The 20503-nt window shown below is 41.0% G+C and overlaps 1 protein-coding gene across 4 annotated transcripts in view; it reads left to right on the top strand.

Annotated features, from left to right (window-relative positions):
* LDLRAD4 (low density lipoprotein receptor class A domain containing 4) overlaps positions 1–20503 on the top strand; it is a 265837-nt gene that overhangs the window by 71726 nt on the left and 173608 nt on the right. Inside the window, exon 3 of one of the 4 annotated variants that reach the window (XM_033154834.1) lies at positions 5393–5457. The exons of the other annotated variants lie outside the window; for them this stretch is intronic. The gene's annotated coding sequence lies outside the window, so the exon portion shown is untranslated. The remainder of the gene's footprint in view (positions 1–5392; positions 5458–20503) is intronic. 4 annotated transcript variants of the gene reach the window in all.

Genomic DNA, 20503 nt, shown 5'->3' with positions numbered 1-20503 from the left:
TAGAGAAACTCTTGCACTTTTTCTGATCTAAGTACCATGTGTGTTAAGGTAGGATAAAGTGTTATAAACTGAATTAATCCAACTCATCACATATGAAGCTGCCATTCTCCAGGTCAGACTATTAGTGCATGTAAGTGTAGTATTCTCTACTCTGACAGTCAGTTGCTCTCTAGGTAAAGGTATTTCACACCACTTATTTCTTGATGTGTTTAGCTAGAGCTGCCAGCAATTGAAGACGGGAGCATCTGAATGTGGTCTACCACTGAGCTATGATTACCTGGAAGCTTTGCTGTGGCAGCTGCACACAGATGGTCCATCTTCAAGATGCATGGAAAATGGGGTACAATAGAGGGCATAGAGAGAAGGGGCAGCAGGTTAATTTGCAATCCTATCTACCATCTCAGGATTGAGTCTACTCTTTAGAGCACTGCAGTTGGTTGTGCAGAGAAACATGCAATACGCATCCTATATACAGGAGTACCTGCAGTCTGTACTTCGCATTGGAGAGGGTTCCAGCTCCTGGCTGGTTTTTAAAATCAAGTATAAAGTAAAACGCATAAACACCTGTACTGTCAGCTGCCCTTTGGCCTCTGCTGTTGTGTGGTTTTAGCAATGCTGTTTAACATGGAATCCTAGAAATGTAGCATACCATTTGAACTCAGTTTTGATGACTGAGGGGTAGGCCTGTGCAATAAACCATCATATCATTGAATACCCAGCAACGTCCTCCGCAACCGCAGATCTGATATATCATGATCTTTAGCTGGTGATATATCGTGATGTTGAAAACCAGATACTGCCCATCCCTACTGAGGGGTCAAAACATTTAAAATAAACCTTCTGCTACCTTCTGTAAATCTTTCAAGATCCAGTGCTCTTTAACAGTACTGGCTTTAGAAGCGCACAGCATGAAGCATCTGATAACAAATAAATAAATGGAGTTGTGGGTCACACGGCAACCAATTCTGGATATTAGGGAGAACTTGAGTGGGACTCTTTCCCTTTCTACTTTAAGGTCGCTCCAACAATAAAAAGCCCTTTCAGACCAGAGCATTCTTTCTCTAGATATATGCTAATGCACTGTGAAAGTGCTCATCATGCCTGGATGGGCCCTGCTGATAAACTACTGCCTGGAGATCTTTCCAAGTGCTAATGTGTCAAAGTGCCTCCAAGCACAGGGTGAACATTATTAGTGCTTTCTAAAGGTCGTGTCTGCTGAAGTTAGCTTGTACACTCTGTGGGGGAGAATGATATTCTCGCTTTTAAAGAGATTTTTTTGTTTTGTTTTGCAGGGGGCGGGATTTTCTAATTGGAAAAGTCAGGGACTAATAGGAAAAATCAATATAGTTGGAAAAGTGTCTCTTGCTTGTACATAATTGCAGAAAAGCAAACATTACAGTTTAGAGTTGGCTGATTGTAAGCATGTTTTTCAAGAGTTAGCACTGTTACTTAATTAGTAGGTTTGATGCGCTGGAGCTTTAAAAGAGCTTTAAGACTTTGAAAAGCTTAATGACCCCTAAAAGCCATTTGTATCCCCCCCCTTTCATCATCCTTTGCCATCCTTACTATCATATAATTGGAGAAAATAATTGAATAATTTTAAAATGTTTTTGGATTAGATTCAGCTCTACTGAAACATAAAGATATATTGAGATGCACTATGAGCCAGCTCCTGCCCACCTAGCAGTTCGAAAGCACGTCAAAAGTGCAAGTAGATAAATAGGTACCGCTCCAGCGGGAAGGTAAACGGCGTTTCCGTGCGCTGCTCTGGTTTCGCCAGAAGTGGCTTAGTCATGCTGGTCACATGACCCAGAAGCTATACGCCGGCTCCCTCGGCCAGTAACGCGAGATGAGCGCCACAACCGCAGAGTCAGACACGACTGGACCTAATGGTCAGGGGTCCCTTTACCTTTTTATGATTCAGGTTAAAGAAACTAGTTAGAACAGTTTCGATCTTTTGTTAGGTATAACCTTTAAATTGAAAAATATTCCATCAATGGCATTCAAAATTACTAATAGCTAATACAGTGGTACCTCAGGTTATATACGCTTCAGGTTAAATATGCTTCAGGTTACATACTCCGCTAACCCAGAAATAACGCTTCAGGTTAAGAACTTTGTTTCAGGATAAGAACAGAAATCGTGCTCTGGCGGCGCAGCAGCAGTGGGAGGTCCCATTGGCTAAAGTGGTGCTTCAGGTTAAGAACAGTTTCAGGTTAAGAACGGACCTCCAGAACAAATTAAGTTCTTAACCCAAGGTACCACTGTAGTTGCTCACTTTGAGAGGATGGGCATGTTTAAATATTGTAAAATAAAGTACAGGTACGGCATATTTCACTTTTTATCTGCTGGTGCATTTGCAGCAGGATACAACTGGTCTGTCTGGTTCCTTGCAGGGTTCCAAAGGGCATGAAGCTGTTGAGTCATCACATTGTGTTGCTTGCAGAAACATTCATTTTGAACTGAGTCTTGCAATGGAGTTGATATATTCTATAGGTGGCACTGTGGTCTAAATCACTGAGGCTCTTTGGCTTGCCGATCGGAAGGTTGGCGGTTCGAATCCCTGCGATGGGAGTGAGCTCCCGTTGCTCTGTCCCAGCTACTGCCAACCTAGCAGTTCGAAAGCATGCCAATGCAAGTAGATAAATAGGTACTACTGCAGCAGAAAGGTAAATGGCGTTTCCATGCACTCTGGCTTCTGTCATGGTGTCCCGCTGCGCCAGAAGTGGTTTATGTTGGCCACATGACCCGGAAAGCTATATGTGGACAAATGCCGGCTCCCTCGGCCTGAAAGCGAAATGAGCGCCGCAACCCCATGGTCGCCTTTGACTGGACTTAACCGTCCAGGGGTCCTTTATCTTTTTTACCTTACCTTATTCTATAGGCAGATTTAAAAGACCAGACTGTTGTTACTTGTGCAGGATTTAGCAGGAGTGAATGAACCAGATGGGGAACATGGAACAGTTTTTGTTTAGTATGGTGATTTAAATGTGTTTCCTAGATAAAATATAAATAAATGTATGCTATGTTCAGAATTGTTTGGCTGTCCTCACAACAACCCTGTGAGGTAGTTTAGGCTGAGAGACAGGCCCTTGTCACTCAGTGAAATTCATTATGGAGTGAGAATTTGAACTGTGGTTTCTCTTACCCTAGTCTGACACTCTAACCATTACACCACACTGGCATTCTAAAATCATAGATGCTACTGCTGCTGCTGTTTATTTATTGAAAATATATCCACACCAAAGGATATAAGAGCCTGAGGTTTAAGAAAGATTTACATGGAAGAATTTCTTGTCCTATTTGTCTTTTTTATTCACAAGCGAAGCTGTGTGACATTACAATTACTTTTTTAAAAAAAGAAACAGAATGCTTTTATGAAGCTTGGTCTTCATCATAATTATCTAATTGCTTCTTTAAATGGATGCCTCTGGTCAAAAGGTGTATTCAACCAATAATAATGGACATATTTAATTGCTGTTCACCCTCCCTTCAATGACAGTCATAATCCCTTTTATTGTTTTCGATTTAGCAAGTTGACCCTGTTTTAATGTGCACTATTATGAAATTAGGCTTTCAGACACATCATTTGATTACACTTCCTAGTATGTGTTTGCCATCTCCATAGATTATGGCTTATATCAGAGGGAAATAGCTGTTGTTTTCTCCATATATGCTATATGTTAGTGGCAGTTGAATTTGTACTTTTCTGTGGATGCAATTTGTACTTGAAGTCTTGATTGTTACTGTTTGTCATTGCTGCTGCTTTTTCTGATAAATGCTCAAGATGATTGTACACACTATTTCAAAAACAACAACACATTACAATAATGATTTAGAACGATGCTATTCCATAGCATACAAAAGGAAGAGCCCAGATGAGTGTTATAAGTAGTCTGTCCATGAGGCTGTTTAAAAGTGTGATGAAAATAAACAAGTTTTAAGATGTATGACCTTAGACATACAGCGCAGATCCCAGGAATGATTTGAAGGAACATAATGCTACTATTCTGCTGAACATAAGCAGTCTGTTTAAGCATCTAGATTGGATACCTCCTAAAAGCTCCTACATAAACTCTCTTCAGCCTCTCTTATGGAAGAAATATAGGATAGATATGTATTGATAAATAATATAAATACCTTGCCACTGTTATTTTTTCAGCTTGTTCAGTTTGTTTTTACAGCCCAATCCTAAATATAGTTAGCTGAAAATAAATTGCACTGAATCCAATGATACTTAATTACCTAATAAGTCTGCCTTTTGTTGAAGTCATCATTTCTTCCTTTTTTCACTGAATATTTCCCTTGTGCTTGAGTCAATTCCTAGAAGAAGGAAGAAAAGCGAAGTCCAGTTTTGAGTTGCGTGTTGAGGTCCCCAACCACCCTCCAGTAAATAACTCACACCAGAAACATTAATGTTGGTTTGGTTTTTGGTATAAATTTTGGCCACAACTTTATTAAAATACAAGATACGTGAGTGGTTGCGTAGGCATTGGTTTAGACTATCTGACCCACAGGGGACAGAACTGACGACCGTCAGTAAGGGAAAGCATATTGGGGAGAGAATAGGAGCTGGGGAGTCAGACACTACGACTCTCCCCAAATGCTCCCAGGGGCTCTTGCGTGGCCCTGGCCCCCGACCGGGGGATACGGACAAAAGCATTGCGAGCCCCTGGATTCCTTTAACGGAATTCCCACGCAGCAGCAGCAGCATTGGAGGGGCAGACACAGCCAATCATTACCCCTCCAGCAACAAACACGAAACCAATGCCTAACCGCCAACCTTACAAGTTGTGACTAATTGCTACGCAGTAGGCGAAAACCAGAAGGCACCAGCCAATCAGCCAACTGGAAAAATTCCTACCAGGCCCCTGCACCAACGGCAGACGACCCCATGACAGGCATAGCAAGGTCAACGCAGAGGCCTAAAACGAGGGAGGGGAGGGCGGGCGATCCGTTGCAAGCAGCAAAGAGAAATAATACAGGGCGTGCCAAGGATTTTAATCCAGTAACTGTCCATCAACCAACATTGCAACGTTAATTTCTCCCCAACAACAAGTAATGCCACAATCAAAACAGCGACTAACTCAGAACCAACCCACACTGGAAGGGTGGATTTTCTGGCCCCCACCGCAACCCGTGCTCTCTAGGAAGGAGAACACGCATTGTGGTAGCTTTCCCTCTATGCATAACAAGCATTTCTCCCTAAATGTTATGATTTTAGTAGTCAAGGAAATGCAGTAACTATTGTGACAGTGTTTTTAAATAATTGTAGCTAAAACAAACTAGAATGTTTTCTTACTGCTGTATATTTCTTTCTTTATTTCACTATTATGTTTAACTTCATGAGAATCCTAAGACTGAAATTGCATTGATCAAATGTTCGTTTCAGGAAAGCAGCCATGGAACAATGAATTGATTGCCACTTAACAGTTGTGGTTACAGCAAATTTAGAAGGTCAGTGCCCAGAATAGTGGTGGTGGTGGTGATAGTTGGTTTAATTTAAAGTAAGGGACACTTAACTATATTTGTTGAAAAATGGTGCAGATAATGTGTGTTGAAACTGGATTATTTACCGGTAGTCTAAATAAGGGGCTTTGGCCTGGATGTTATGGAGTATTATTGCTGTTACTGTCAGTAGTTTCCTGAACATGTGAAGATAGAAACTGGACCAGAATTGTGGATTCACCAGAACAATTCACTTAAAAGCTTATTTATGGTCATGTAGGCTCTGCCCACAGAATTCCTTGATCCCTGGGCTGCTCTTCATTTCTTTATATTGTTATGAGTTTGACGGAGAGGAAGTAGGCTATATGCAAGATCCTGCAACTGTTAAAATACAGTGGTACCTCGAGTTACAAATGCCTCAGGTTACAAACTCCGCTAAGCTGGAAGAGTTACCTCAAGTTGAGAACTTTGCCCCAGGATGAGGATGGAAATCGTGTGCCGGTGGCGCAGTGGCAGCAAGAGGCCCCATTAGCGAAAGCATGCCTCTAGTTAAGAACAGTTTCAGGTTAAGAACGGACCTCCGGAATGAATTAAGTTTGTAACTAGAGGTACCACTGTATAGGCCAGGCTAGCTTCCTATGTCGAGGTGATCACCTGGGTGATGCGCCATTAAGACAACAAAGGAAAGGGGGTTCTCCCTCAACTCAGAGATATTTAGAAGGATAAAGCATGAGTTTAGAGTAAAAAGTACTCACTGATGTTGTCAGCATTGTGAGGTTTTCATGTTTCCTCATGCCTTCTATTATGGAATGTGCCGAATCAAAATTATCTGAAAGCAGCCAGACATGCTCCCAGATTACTTTCTTGGAACTGTGTCCAAGGATGACTTGTTGTAGAAATTCTTGGCCATCGAAAGAAAACTAAAGTACACTTTCTGCCATTGTTTTGTAAGTTTTGGCAGAGTTTAGGAGAATATAAAGGGTTTTTTATCATACGTTTGTTTACTTGGTAAAGATGAGAGTTCATTGCCATTTCATGGAGGGTATTGATTTGCTTCTAGAGACTTTGTAGGTTTGCTTTTCTGCTTTGGAGAATGTTCCTGAAATTGTGGGTGTTGTGTGTGTGTGTGTGTACACACACACACACACACACACATATAATTAGACATATTGTTTTTTGCTGTTGTTTTTTAAGTATGGAAATTTTAGTGTGTATTCAAAGCATTCCCTTATTTGTATTTTGTTTAAACTGAAATTAGCAGCATTTAAACTTACAATCCTCCTGATAAACATGGTAGTAATTTTGAAAAAAGATTTTACATGCTCATCATTATTACGTTTTAATGCAGATGATGGCGCTATGCCTCCAAACTGATAAGAAACATTGTTCCCCAAAATTTGCATATTAAATACTTCATTAATTTTATGTTTTGTTATTGGATCCGTGCAGGCAGTTTTTAAAAGTCCATAGAAAATGCATGTAGATGCCCCCCCCAACTCCATTAGGGAGGCCTCCACAGTCACTTACGGACTCACTGTTAAGACTGTGTCATGGAAGACAATCATACTCAGCTATGAGTGATCACCAAAGAAGAAGACCAGGACAGCCACAGGTGGGGAAAAACCTGGTTCTTTTACAAGCAGTGAGCACGAAAGTGCCAGAGGCAGAAGGTGTAGTCAAAACTAAGATGATGGTCAGGAAGGAAGGCAAGACATAACAATTTAGCAACGAGTCGTTCAGACTAATGACCTGGCATAGCAACAAAGGTTTTACAGGGACTGATGTGTGCCAACTGGCTTAGGGAGTTAACTGACGGTATGAAGCTAGGAGAGATGGGAGGAGTCCTTTCAGGCTGGAACTGTAGTCCCTGTTCTACATGGCACATGTGGTAAGTTGCTGGAGACTAGCTGTTGGAGACTGTGGTTTGAGACCCACTCCTGTGTCATGGACAACATTTGTTTATTTAGGTATAATTCATATACCGTCCTTTGCACAACTCACAGGGCATTTTAGAATATGAAGATAAGTGCACAAGAATACATAATATCTGTAACCCATCCCCTTCATTAGAAATGCCGAACTATGAATTGCTGAATGGCAATAACTAACAGGCCTCAGGGACTTGAAAAGCTTTGGGCTAAGGTTTCTGTTTCAGTTATTTCCTTTTGAATCATGTATACCTATAAGATCTGGGAGCCATGTGAGAGTTGGCTTCCCTTATTATACCTACAAATAGCAACCAGACTTTCAGTTAGGTCCCTGTTAGCTTGTGAAGAATAAAAGCAAAGAGGAGCTGTGTTTGACTGCCACACACACAGCTTCATAAGGAACTTCTACAAAAATCTGCAATAAAACTGGCTTCTCCCAGTGGTTACTCAGGAGAAAGTTGCTAGAGCAGGTTGGAGGTGGGGTTTAGTGCAAACCCTCCCAGTAACTGGCTTCATTTCTGTATTTCCATGTCTAAATCCTACTGTTTCCTGGAAATGTTAGTTTGGTGAAGCAGACTTGTGAATATTTTGGCATGTGTTGAGATAGTGACTCATCACAACCCAATTTTTAAATGCCTTACAAAATTATATTTGGTGACAGAGCATGATGCTTATCCAGTGTGCCAAAATCTCCTGAAAAGTCCATGTGTAGTGACTTGATCACACACAAATCAGTTGTGTGAATTCTTCACAAGTTGTTTTACAATCATTAGTTTGGAAGCAGGGCCTCAGATATCAGTGCATTTGCCCTGATCTCTAGTCAAACGTTCATTGCCTTCTCTCTCAGCCTAATACAACTGCCTGCATTGGTGTAGATAGGGGATGTGGATCAGCAGCTGAAAGCTCCTGAGTCAAACCTGAAGAAGTATCACCAATTTGGAGCGCACGAGATTTAGAAAAAGGGACAGCAGCAGCAACACATATTTAACTAACAAGCCACTGCAGGAACCGAGAAATGAGAAAGGGCCTTTGACCCTTACTTCTTTTTTCAACATGACCCTCCAGAGAAATGAGTTGCTGACCAGGGTTCTGAGACTTGCCAATTCCAAACCTTAAGTTGTTGGGATTGTCCTAAGCAGGTCAGTAGCTGTGCTATGGAATGATGTTGTGTCAGCATTACAGAGACATTGGCACAAGTGTACAGAATCCAGGGTGTGAATCTTTGGGACTTGCTGAGATATGTTTTTGGCTGTGTGAATTGCAAGGCTTTGACTGTGGTTGATTTGACTGGCCTTCTTCTTATGCTTATTTTTAAACCATCATTTGTCTACTGTTGCCAGTAAACAGATGAGGAAATAGTACAGTACACTTTGTTTTATATGGAGGTCAAGGTACCCCGTTTCTTGTGTGCCGTTTCCCTTGCTGTTGAAGGTTGACTTACACAGTATTTTGGTCATTATTTTATTTATTTTTTCATAAAAGAAACATGCTTCTTTTTTTTTTTTTTACATAACTTGCTCTCTACCTTAAGTGCATGTATTCCACACACCCACACCCAGAGCAAATCACTGCGATTGCCTCAGGTTTTCACATATCGGTACCATTTTTTATTTATTTTTTGCCTGATGGTGAATTGTAGTTGAAGTGCAAAGCCTGTGGGGGGGAGGTCATTTCAGCTGGAAAGGAAATAGATAATACTGTTTGAATTTACAGAAGGAACACATTGTTTTGCATTTAAAAATGATGGAGCCTAATTGCGTTTATGAACGCTTCCAGTTCTTGAGACTCTGTGTTCTAATCATGAGTTGCCAATGTTGATGGTAGTTCTGTTTCAAGCTTTTTACTGTGCTTCCATTAATGGGATGATGTCTGCTCCTTCTGCTCTTCTGGCTTTGCACATTACGGTAAGTGTTTGTCATCATTCTCTGTCTTCTGTGTTCAGTGCCAAGTAAAGTGGGGTTTTTGGGGGGGTTTTTTTGGTCTCTCCAAGTTGGTGGCCCTAGTGGAACTGAATTGTCCACCTGGGAGAGAAAAATAAGGCTAGCAATCTCCAGAGGCTTCTTTGATTTGCATGATGATATCAACTGAGGCTTGTTGGTGTATATCTCATACCTTTCTGCATGATTAGTCAACATGACTCCAAGTTTTATATATTAGCCTTTGTCCATTACACTGACAGAGATTGAGAGCACTGTATCCCACCTCCTTGCAGCAAGTCTCCTGTGCCTTTTAACAAGGATGCTAAGTCATCGTTAATTATCAAAACCTGCTTTCATTTCATTATTTGTTAAAACCATATATATTTAGTTACTCATTTATGAAATATTCATTTTGTTACTTAAATTTATTTTATTGTGTCCTCATAGTATGGGATAGTGGCAGGGACACTGACTTCCACAGGTCTACAAAATGTGTTTTGAAGGCCATATACAATACATTCAAATAGAAATGCCATCTTGAGGGAAGATGGAGTGAAAATTAGAAATGGCTGGTTATTTCATACCAAGAGTGGAGCAGAGAGGCCCTTATTGGCACAGATTATGGGGAAATGTTCAGCTTCTTTCTCTCCTAGGTGAAGGTATATTGATGCAAAGGACCACTTGGGCTCCTGTCAACCTATGCATTTATTTATTTGTTTAAAAAGTCTGAAAAACTGAGCCTTGTGCCTTATCAAAAACTACTTTTGACACTCCACTCAGCTTCAAAATACAGTTTGCCATGTGGCATGGTGATGGCTGGGGTGGCTGCTATTAGAGAAAAACAAGTCTAAAGTCCCCCTGGGCTCACAGAACTAGCTTCATAGCTTTTTGGATCCTGTTTCTTTTGTGGTTGTTTTTTTAGTTTAGCTCCAGGAAGGCAGATCTGCACTTTTGTAGATTTTCAGATACTTATCTAGCAGCATGAATAAGGAATAGAGACAGAATGATGCATAGTCATCATTGTGCAGCTGCATCATGTTAGGGCAAATGCTTATTTAAATATTTTCTGCTTGTGTTGAAAATTGTTTTATGTGTTTCTGTCTAAAATCAGTTTGGCATTAAAAATATAGATATTTTATTTTAGACTAACTGTAGGGAATGGAGGGGAGGCAGAGAACTACTTTGGGGTAAATTTGGTCCTCGTCCTTCACATCAAAAAGTTTCTTGTACATATATGTTATCTTTTTCTGTAAGACCTACTGATGTTCATCGGTAGTGATGACAACAGTTGTCAGTCTTGCTTAGCAATGTTTAGGGAGCAATTTCTCTTTGTTATCTAGATCTGATTAACCTTCTGGACCAGCATGTCTACTTACTGTAGCCCAAACATGTATGGTGTTGTTTTGCAGAGCTTGCTCTGCCTTTTAATCTGATCTTCTCCTTGTTCAGCTGCCAATAAATTAAAATACACCTCCATGTTTATGCAATATGTGTTGTTCTACAGCAAAAGGTTTGTCTTCTAGTTTTTAAAGGATTTTCTTCAGCTATCTCAGTGGTGTATGTGTGAAATTGTTTGTTCATTATTCTAAACTCATTAGAGAAATGCATAGCCGCCCCCCCACACATTCTCACTCATGCAGAAATGCAACTTGGATCAATGAAGCAATTCCAAGAGGGCTTCAGCATAGCTGGTGTGATACATCTATCTGAAGGCTCAACCAAAGTGGACTTGGCACTGGTCTGCAATAAATTTGGGTGTAGACAAATCATATCTGAAAGACTTAGTATGGCATTTTTTCTAGATAAAGGTTCTACTATTAACCCTCTTTGATGGACAAGGGACAGGAAACAGTAGATCTAGGATACTAAATTACAGTTTGAAAGCAAAAAATGGTGAAAACCTGTGACTGGAACTTTTAATTTATTTATTTTTGCATTTCTCAACTTGGAAAGTTTTATAAAATAACTGTGTGTTTGCATGTATGTTAAGAATCTAGCAAACATATCTTATCTTCCTGTATCATCATCATATCTCTCACATAACCCCATGATAAGTAAGTTACAGTATAGAATTTATATCTTTGAAGATGGCAAGATTCTGTTTGGAAACATTTTTTTTTAAAAAATGAGTGTGTTCCCATCCAGATCCATCATAGGTTCTGTCCAAGCAGCTAGAAACTATAATACATAAAACTGTGCCTTCTCAAGTCAAGAAATGTGTTTTGTGCCTACTTAAGCAGGAACTCACCGGAACTCAGTTCCAACACTTCTCAGCTGGGTGCCATTGCTATTATAAGAGAACAAGGGAGGCAGTCATGGTGAGTTCCAGAACCTCTTTTTTCTAGAAAAATAGCACTGTCCATAAGTATTTACAAATTATTATTTTGGTTGAGGTGAAGAGGGAAGGAAGGAGACCTTCAGATGCTCAAAATAAAATTCAAACAGTTCTTCTTCAAAGTCACTCTTAGCAACCATTTTCAGTCCTAGTCTTTTCTCAGTTATGTTATATTCAGTGACATTTTAGCTTGTGTACCTGAAATAATCTTTCCTTTCTCCCCTCCCTGTGTTTGGCACCTTTCTGCATTTTCTTTCTGGACTAAAGAGAGTCAGCCCTCATGCACTATCAGAAACACAGCCTTTTAGATTATATTTTTGATAAAATAATAAATTTCTCTTAGAAATGCTAAAGGACCTTATAATCTATCTAGTGCATTATTTTGATAGTATCCTTGTGTTTGCCCGGGAGGTGGAGATATTTAGAGGTATGTACAATTTGAAAGATTTTCTTTCAGAGAACAGACCTCAGTATTTTACACCCAAATGAGAAATAAAATGCTTGTCATTTGTGTACTTAGTAAGAGAAAGTAGATATGGCCCCCTCCTCTGCCTACTATGTTGGGGGAAAGAAAAGTGAATATAGTTCCCATTACTGCAGTTATGTTACAAGATTATAAGCTAAATAGAAATTGCTGTTTTACTTCAACAACAATCAGACAGGCTAAAATACGTACATCATCAGTCAATGAATCAGGGAGCAAGATTTGTAAAATGGCACAAGGCTAAAGCCACCCAGAGTTTTATGGGTATAAGGCAGTATACAAATTTCATAAATGATGATGGTGATGGTGATAAAGAAAGTGCACCAAGCAAGAGACAGAAACTTGAGAATATGCTCAGTGGTGTCGTGTGCTTAGGCAAAATCCTGGGCCTGACCTGAAAGCTTTCATTTCTAGCAAAGAGTTATATCTTAAGTAGTGCCATGGAGGTCCACTGGTGAAGCAGCACTTCTGTTTATTCTCCTCCCCGTTTTCCTCACTAAATCATCTCCAGAGGGTCCCCCCAACCACCCAGAACTGATGTACGAGGCTTGTAAGGGGAGGAGAAAGAGGAGAAAGCTGCAGGGGAGAGAATGGGAGTTATTAATACTTAATCCCGGAAGGTCATGAGGAGCAGGAGCAGGATACTGGTGTGGGGAAACAATTGCTGGTGAGTAACGGCAAGATTGGTTGGTTCCCAGAGCTAACACTGGCAGCATCCAATTATATAATTTTACGTGCTTGTCCCATAGAACTCAATGGAAGGCAGGCCCGAAGCAAGTACACATTAAAAGAATAACATGGCATGCAGGAAGGTGGCAATAAAGTCTCATGCTCTTAATATATGTGGTTACTAAGCTAAAATAATGACTGATTATAAATGTTCAGAAATCTGGCACATTGCCTTCTTTTTATGTTTTGAAAAAAAATGTGTATTTATGAGCAGCAGTTTGGGATTTAGTAGCTAGCCAGGGAACATAAGCAGAACTAAAAAGTCGAGGAGTTTCCCCTCAAGGCACTTCTCAAAACCAGCGACAGAGAGAGGTCACATGCAGAAAAGGATTTGAAATAGTCACATAAAAGCAAAGGATTTTAAAGTCAGTTATTCAAACTGGAATTTTCAATGGAACTCATCTTCCAGCCACTCTTGATTCAGGTAGGGGGCAATTCATTTTTTATTACAATAATATATGCCTCTGCATATTTGGATATACATGGATGAGTGCAAAAGAGGACCTTTCATTGTTGTATACTGGATATAATTTAAGGTTTTATGACCCAAGGAACTTGTGAAATCCCATGAAATAATGCTGCGATACTGGTTTTTGTTTTCTTTGATAAAGATACGGGACTTAAGGTGCAGCACGGTAGCTTCCTTTGTATGCCTAGTGCTCTAGCTGCTACAAATGCTTTGTTTCCCTTCCTCTTGACTGGAATCAGCAAATTAATAAGCAAAATGCGATTGCTGCATTTGCTTAATGACAGCTTCCCCATGAAAAGGTAAAAGAGCATATCATGGAATGTACTTGAAACAGAAGTGAAGAGGAAATGGTGTTGGTCCTCTGTGCCACTATTCTAAATGTGCAGCAAAGAGAAGAGCCTAGCAAAGGTTTCAAGTAAACACTGATATCCCACGCCCTAACCCGGGGGTCAGCAACCTGCGGCTCCGGAGCCGCATGCGGCTCTTTTACATGGCTGCCGCGGCTCCGGGGCAGATACGCCCGCCCACTTCTCCAGCTAGCAGCAACCGCCCTCCAGCTGGCCGGCGGCCTGCCCTCCGGAGGCTGAGGGCGCTGCTCAGGGGCGTACCCAGGATCACCTGGCCTTGAACAGCGGGGCAGCGGGGCTCGGAGGCGGTGGGGACGCAGTAGAGGTGGTGCAGCTCAGCCGAGGGCTTTGGCGGGGAGCGCGCCTGAGGCGCGCACGCTCCTTCGGGAAGAGATGGAGCTGGGCGAGCGGGAGGGGGAACTTTGAAGACCCCGCCTCCGCCTCCGAAGCAGGCGCCCATGGGAGAGGCCGCCCCCCGAGCCTGCCTGGCGGGACCAACCCTGCCCAGCTCCGGGAGCCTTCCTAGCGTGGGAGGCGGCCTTGGGGCGGACAGGGGAGCTCCGGGGTCGGCGGGTATGTGGGACCCCGCGGCATCCAGAGGCAGCTGGGAGGCGGGACGGGATGGGGGCAGGAAGGGGGCCTTCAGACGCGTCCCCGCACGGGCACTGGAGGCCAGGACTCCTCGGCTGGGTCGTGGGACTGCGGGGGAGGGCTGGCCGCGGTTCCTCTCGGAAGGCTGCTGGCTGCTGTGTCGAGGCGACGACGAGGTAGGCAGCTGCGAGCTGGGCCAGGGGTGGCGGGCGAGGGGGGAAGCCCTCTTTTTAAAAATGGTCGAGGAAGCGGCGCCTGTTTCCCTGCCGCTGCCTCCTTCGCTCCTGGTTCCGCTCGCAGCCTCAGACCGCGCTCTCGCGGGCGCGCGTCTCTCTCCGCCCCGGAGCAAGGCCGGGACGTTTTGCAGTTTTTCCTCTGTCCTGAGTGTGTGTTAGGGGAGCCTTGACAAAGCACCTGTTGGCGTGGAAGAGAGGAGTCCTAACTTGGATCTGTGTTCATGTGCAAAATCTATCGCCATTGTCATTAAGGGGGCAGGGAACTCCCCTAAAAAGGTTTGAACACTATGAACTACTACAGCCACCTGTATGAAAGTCAGCACAAACATCACAGGCTTCTCTGGTGCAATTCTGTGCTTTATTTAGCAAGAGAGGAGGTTGGAAGAGGTGAACATAGCCTCTGGTCTGGAATATTAAGGGTAAAAGACACTAAGATTATTGTAAAAGCCAGCAGTCTTCAATAAGACATGGGACAAACATTTAACACAAGTGTGCAGTTGAGGACTCATTTTTTTAAAAAAACAACAACAAATCAAATATTTGTATGCTGTTGCAACCCACCTTGGATCAGGCTGTGACCTGGTAGTGGTCCCCAGGGTGGATAAAAATGAATGATTTTTTTTTTAAATGGATTTTTAAAATTTAAATCGGATTTTTTAAATTTAAATCGGATTTTTTAAAATTTAAATCGGATTTTTAAAAATAAAATGCAGTGTTATATTTGTTTTAAATGTCGCAATGGTTTTGCGGCTCCCAGGTTTTTTTTTCCTTCGGAAACGGGTCCAAGTGGCTCTTTTGGTCTTAAAGGTTGCAGACCCCTGCCCTAACCTATCCCCCAAAGTCTTGAGAGACATGCCTTTATATTTTCAGTTATCTTGGTCTAATTAAAATACCTAATTGATAAATATGTCCTTCCACCATTGCAAAACTGGGATTAACACAATTACAACCCAAGTGTAAATTATTCAGCAGTATTAAATTTGCAAATGACAGGTCTAAAATGATATACTACCTCTCTGGTTGTGCAGCAGCCAACCAAAAGCATTATAATCCATGATGAATATTAACCAGTACTGTTTGATGTAGGTATATGAAATATCAGTGCAAACAGGCATGGAAAATAATAGTTTTATCTTTCATTCAGAAATGGAAGATTTCTTATTTTAAAAAAAAAATCACATAAAATAAAATAAAAATCGTTAAAAATAAATAAATGGAAGTTTTCTTCACAGTTTCTTCTAACTAGAGATTACTTAGTGTTCTCAAGAATAAAACTGGAAAGAGATTTAACACTTTCATTCATATCTCTCACTACTTCTTAGATCCAGCTCTGAGTTTCAGCTCAGTGGAACTGAGGACTTTTATGGCAAGGCTGTTAAATGAACTTTCCTCTAGAATCAGTGATTTCCCCTTTTGACTTTTCAGAAGGGGTGTTAGGTCTTTTGCTAGTTGGATAGATTTGTTTGTGCTAGGTAGCAGCATTTTCCTATTTCCCTTTGGTTGTTAAATTTATTTTATTTATTCACATACCACCTTGAATCCCGGAAAGGGAGCTAATAAACCATTTTAATAAATAATAAATTTCATTTTTCTGATGACTGTTTTTTATTTTTTATTTATTTATTGAATTTATATACCACCCTATACCCAGAGGTCTCAGGGCGGTTCACATAAAAAGATCACAGTATATAAAATAAAAATAAAAGCAATAACCCAAAAATACCCCTCCCTCCCCAAAAGACCCACATTTTAAAAGGGTATGGGATGTTGATCAGGTCAACCAAAGGCCTGGTTAAAAAGGAACGTTTTTGCCTGGCGCCTAAAGGTGTATAATGAACATTAAATAAATTTATTAATAGCAACTAATAAAACAGATACCTTAAATAGTAATAAAATGGTGAAAGGCACAGGGGAAGAGGATTGTTTTGGATCGGAATAACTGACCATTGGCAGTAGAAATCCATGTTGGCTATTCCACACCCTTCCTGTTGCTCTGTCAAAGTGGAAGTCAGGAGCAGGTCAGTAATAACTCACAAAGTGTCAATGAAATTAACTCTTCATTCAAAGAAACAAAACAGCTCAAGCCTAGTGAGCACAGCAACTCTTCCAAGTAGGTGTTGCTTCAATGAGGCAGTTGCGAGGACTGAAGATCCTCTGTGGGTTCTGTGAGACCTGGGAGGGCAGCTGGTCACAGCAAGAAGATCCTGCCTCATCTCTGCCTCTTGGCCCCCCTCCTCTCCAGCTTTCGCTTCTGCTTTTGATTCTGGACTGCTCTCTGCCACAGCCTCTTCCTGCTCACTAAACCCTGTTGCCCTTTCAGCTTTGAACACCTCCTCCTCCCAGTCTGCTCCCTCTTCTCCATCTGACCATTGATCATCATTCCACCACAAATTCCCTGGCTCTGAGCTTTCTTCCCCTAGGGGTTCCCACCACTGCCTCTCACCACTCCTCTGCATCCTGCTTGTCCATGGCTCCCACTGCACCAGAAAAAAACTTTTTCCTAGTGGCAGAGTATTTTTCTAATATGTACCGTATATACTCGAGCATAAGCCAACCCGAATATAAGCCGAGGCACCTAACTTCACCACAAAACTGGGAAACCTTATTGACTCGAGTATAAGCCTAGGTTGGTCGGCAAGCTTTTTGGGGGGTGGGTCGGTTCACCAACAGCGGCAAAGGTGGAGTAGGAGAAAGGAGCAGCCCGAAAGGCCTGCTTTTGGGCTGGTTGTTCCTCCTCCTCCGCCGACAACAGCCTCTGCCGCTCACAAGGGCAGGCACAGGAGCAAAGCGGCGGCAGCACGAGCAGCAGCAGCAAACCCTCACTGGAGTATAAGTCGAGGGGGGCTTTTTCAGCATTAAAAATGTGCTGAAAAAGTCGGCTTATGCACGAGTATATACGGTACCTTCAACAACAAGAACAACAACAAGAACAACAACAACATAGTTGTGACAGCAGCAGCAGCAACAACAACATATTATTATTATTAACAACTTCTTCTTCTTCTTCTTCTTCTTCTTCTTATTATTATTATTATTATTAACAACAACAACAATACCCCCCACTCTGGGCGGCTTCCAACGAAAGATTAAAAATACATTAAAACACCAGTCATTAAAAATTTCCATAAACAGTTGCATTAAAAATGTTTCTGGAAAGGTACTAAGGTTGCTTGGTACTATGGTACTGACTTGCTGTCAGTACCTCCTAAATAGCTTTTAATTTATTATCGGTCAAAGCCTGTTGGGCATTCTTTAGTAAAAATAATAGGGGAAAGTGTTTATGGAAAAGAGTGTTGGTTTTTGAGCAAATCTGTCCTACCCAACCTTAACCTCTGTGGAAGATGGATAGCAACACCTTGTTCCATTGACAACAATTGAAGCAGTACATTTGATGTACAGTAATGCACATTAAAGCAGTAGCATAACCCAGGTGGTCTTACTCAGTCTAAGCAATTGCAGGGCAGTGGGGAAATGACAGTAGTGTTCAGAAACAAGTCGAGTCCAGAAATCAGATTAACCAGTTTATTTAGGGAAGTGAGAAAGTCAGTGCATAGGTGCAGTCTAAAGGAAAGTAAAACACTAAGCCAGACTGTCATTGCAAAACTTGTAGTTACCTCTGCTGTTTGGTAGTAGCCCCTGGAGTTGGTTGTAGGGTGAGAGACAAAGGGCTACAGCTACCATATCTACATTGCCTTTTGCGCCCAGGTGGCTTTGAATGACAGGTTGCTAGGCCCAGCCAATTATAGAACATACTTCAAGAAAATGAACATAACACCTTTGGGAAGTTGGGAGATGGGGCTGTCAAAGCATTCACTACTGCCAAAGTTATCTAACTTCTTTGCTAGACAGCAGACTTCGGGTTGTGTATTCAGACTTGGTTGATGGAGGGGAGAGATGACCTCCCTGCTTGGACATGATGGAGCCTAAGAAAATTCACATACCTTAAAGGGCTATGCAGAGGCAGGGCATGCTTTCATGACAACATCAGCAAAGATAATAAGCACATTTTACACTGGTAAGTGCATGGTTTTCTTTTTTCTTTTTTAAGTGTCAGATTTAACAAAGCAGGACAAAAAGATAGATTTTTTTTAAAAGGACAGAAAAAGACATGCAATAGCTACCTATACACACTGTTGGCACATATTGTGAATACAATAGCTGTTGGTACTTCCCTCAAAAATTAAAGATAAAGGTGAATATAAGCCATACAGCTGTCCAAATAGGTACCTACATGAAACTGGTGTTTATAGATACAAATGTAGCCAGGGCATTGAGGTCCATTGCAAAATGGATGGTGAGTATTTACCCTTTTCAGGCTTGAGGTATAGGTCTCTTAGCTACCATAAGGGCTGCAACACCCTTTTTGTTTTAACCCCCATTATACAGGAATATACTGTAAAAGTACATGAACATCTGCAAATGTATTTAATTTGGGCAGTACAAAATTTATACAGACAACCACTTCAGATCAAAAATACTATATCACTGGACATGCCCACATCTTATTTCTCAACAAGGCCTTTCAAGTATTATATCTCCAGCATCATTTGACACTACCTTACTGTACAAATGTTATTGAGTCCAATAGACCCCAAAGAACATTTTTTGTTGGATAAGGTTGAAATATAAAACATTCCATATAGATTCTAAAGCAATTTCCATTGTTTAGGTTGTATGGCACATTCTGATTCCCTGTTCTTGAACATCAACTTTCCAAAAGTCCCATAGGTCTTTATAGGCAGCAGTTGTGAATTTAGCTTTCCGAGAAGATTGGTTTATTCCCTCCAATAATTTAGGAAATGCCAAATCACTCAATGCAGACAGTGCATAAACAGACTCCAACATGTGTTATATTTGCAGATGTCGCCATTCTGCACTCACTGGTAAATGATATTTAAACCACAATATGGAAAACAACAACAAGTATTCATCTGAATTATCAGCTGATCTAACATCTAAATCCCACAATAGACCCATTTCTTCCGCAAAAATACCCTGCCTCTCTTACCTTCAAATCTTGACAACCCCATAAAGTTTATTTGGCATAAGCATGTGGGTCAAATTGTATATGACTACAACACATCTCTCTAGTTGCTAAAATTGTAAGTGTTATAGGTCCTTTCCTTTTTTTATACTTAGCCCAAAAGCAAACTATTCTAGAGTGTATAAACAAATTATCTATGGTGGGGTATTATTATTAATAGCAAATTGTATTCATGTGGGATAGAATTATATGTCCACAGTCTTCTTTGTGTTAGGAAAGATATTTAGTCTCCATGCTAAGATGCTATGAAACAAAGTGAATTTTGGAAAAGTTTCAAGCTAGAGTATATTTTTTGACTGTTATCTAGAAAAATTGCAGCTGGCTTGTGGCTTTCTTCATTAGGCTGTTAAAGCTTTCATATTGGGGAATTATTATTTTTCCTGTGACTGAAAGTTTCCTTCAGCTCTAAATATGGTGATTTTTTTTCTTTTTGCATTATGGTGTGTTCAATGCATTTTTGTGGATTTTATTATACAACTAAGTCAAAATGGAAGAAATATACTTTTGTCTGAGCCTTCAGGCTACCTGGAAACTGAATTCAGTTTACTCGTGCTTGCTTCAGAGCTTTCTTTTTTAAAGCGTCATTATCATGGAAGGATTCCACCCCCACCCCTGGTGGAGCACTTTCCAGGTTAATTTCTTTGGGCAAGTATGTTTTTGTGAAGGATATTATAGATGGATGCAGGCTTAGTTGGTTAAAGAAAATCTCAGTTGAAGTCCTTTTGTACTTAGTAGGATTTATTTCTGAATCAACATGCATTGGATTGTACAGTTGGGGAGGAAATACATACACATGTTTATAGATAGAAAGTACACATATAATTTCTGTTATATAACAAAGATTAAAGCAGTAGGTGACTGCCTGTGACAATGATTGAATGCATTTTCCATTCTCTTCAGTGGAAGAGTCTTGCACATATCAGTCTTGTTTTGGAGATTGCCAATTCCAAATTGTAAAAAAAAAAGCATTGTC

This window comes from Lacerta agilis, chromosome 7, assembly GCF_009819535.1.
Source record: "Lacerta agilis isolate rLacAgi1 chromosome 7, rLacAgi1.pri, whole genome shotgun sequence".
NCBI classification, from domain to species: Eukaryota; Metazoa; Chordata; class Lepidosauria; order Squamata; family Lacertidae; genus Lacerta; species Lacerta agilis.
Note: the sequence above shows the minus strand (reverse complement) of the source record. Positions and strands in the feature narration are given on the sequence as shown.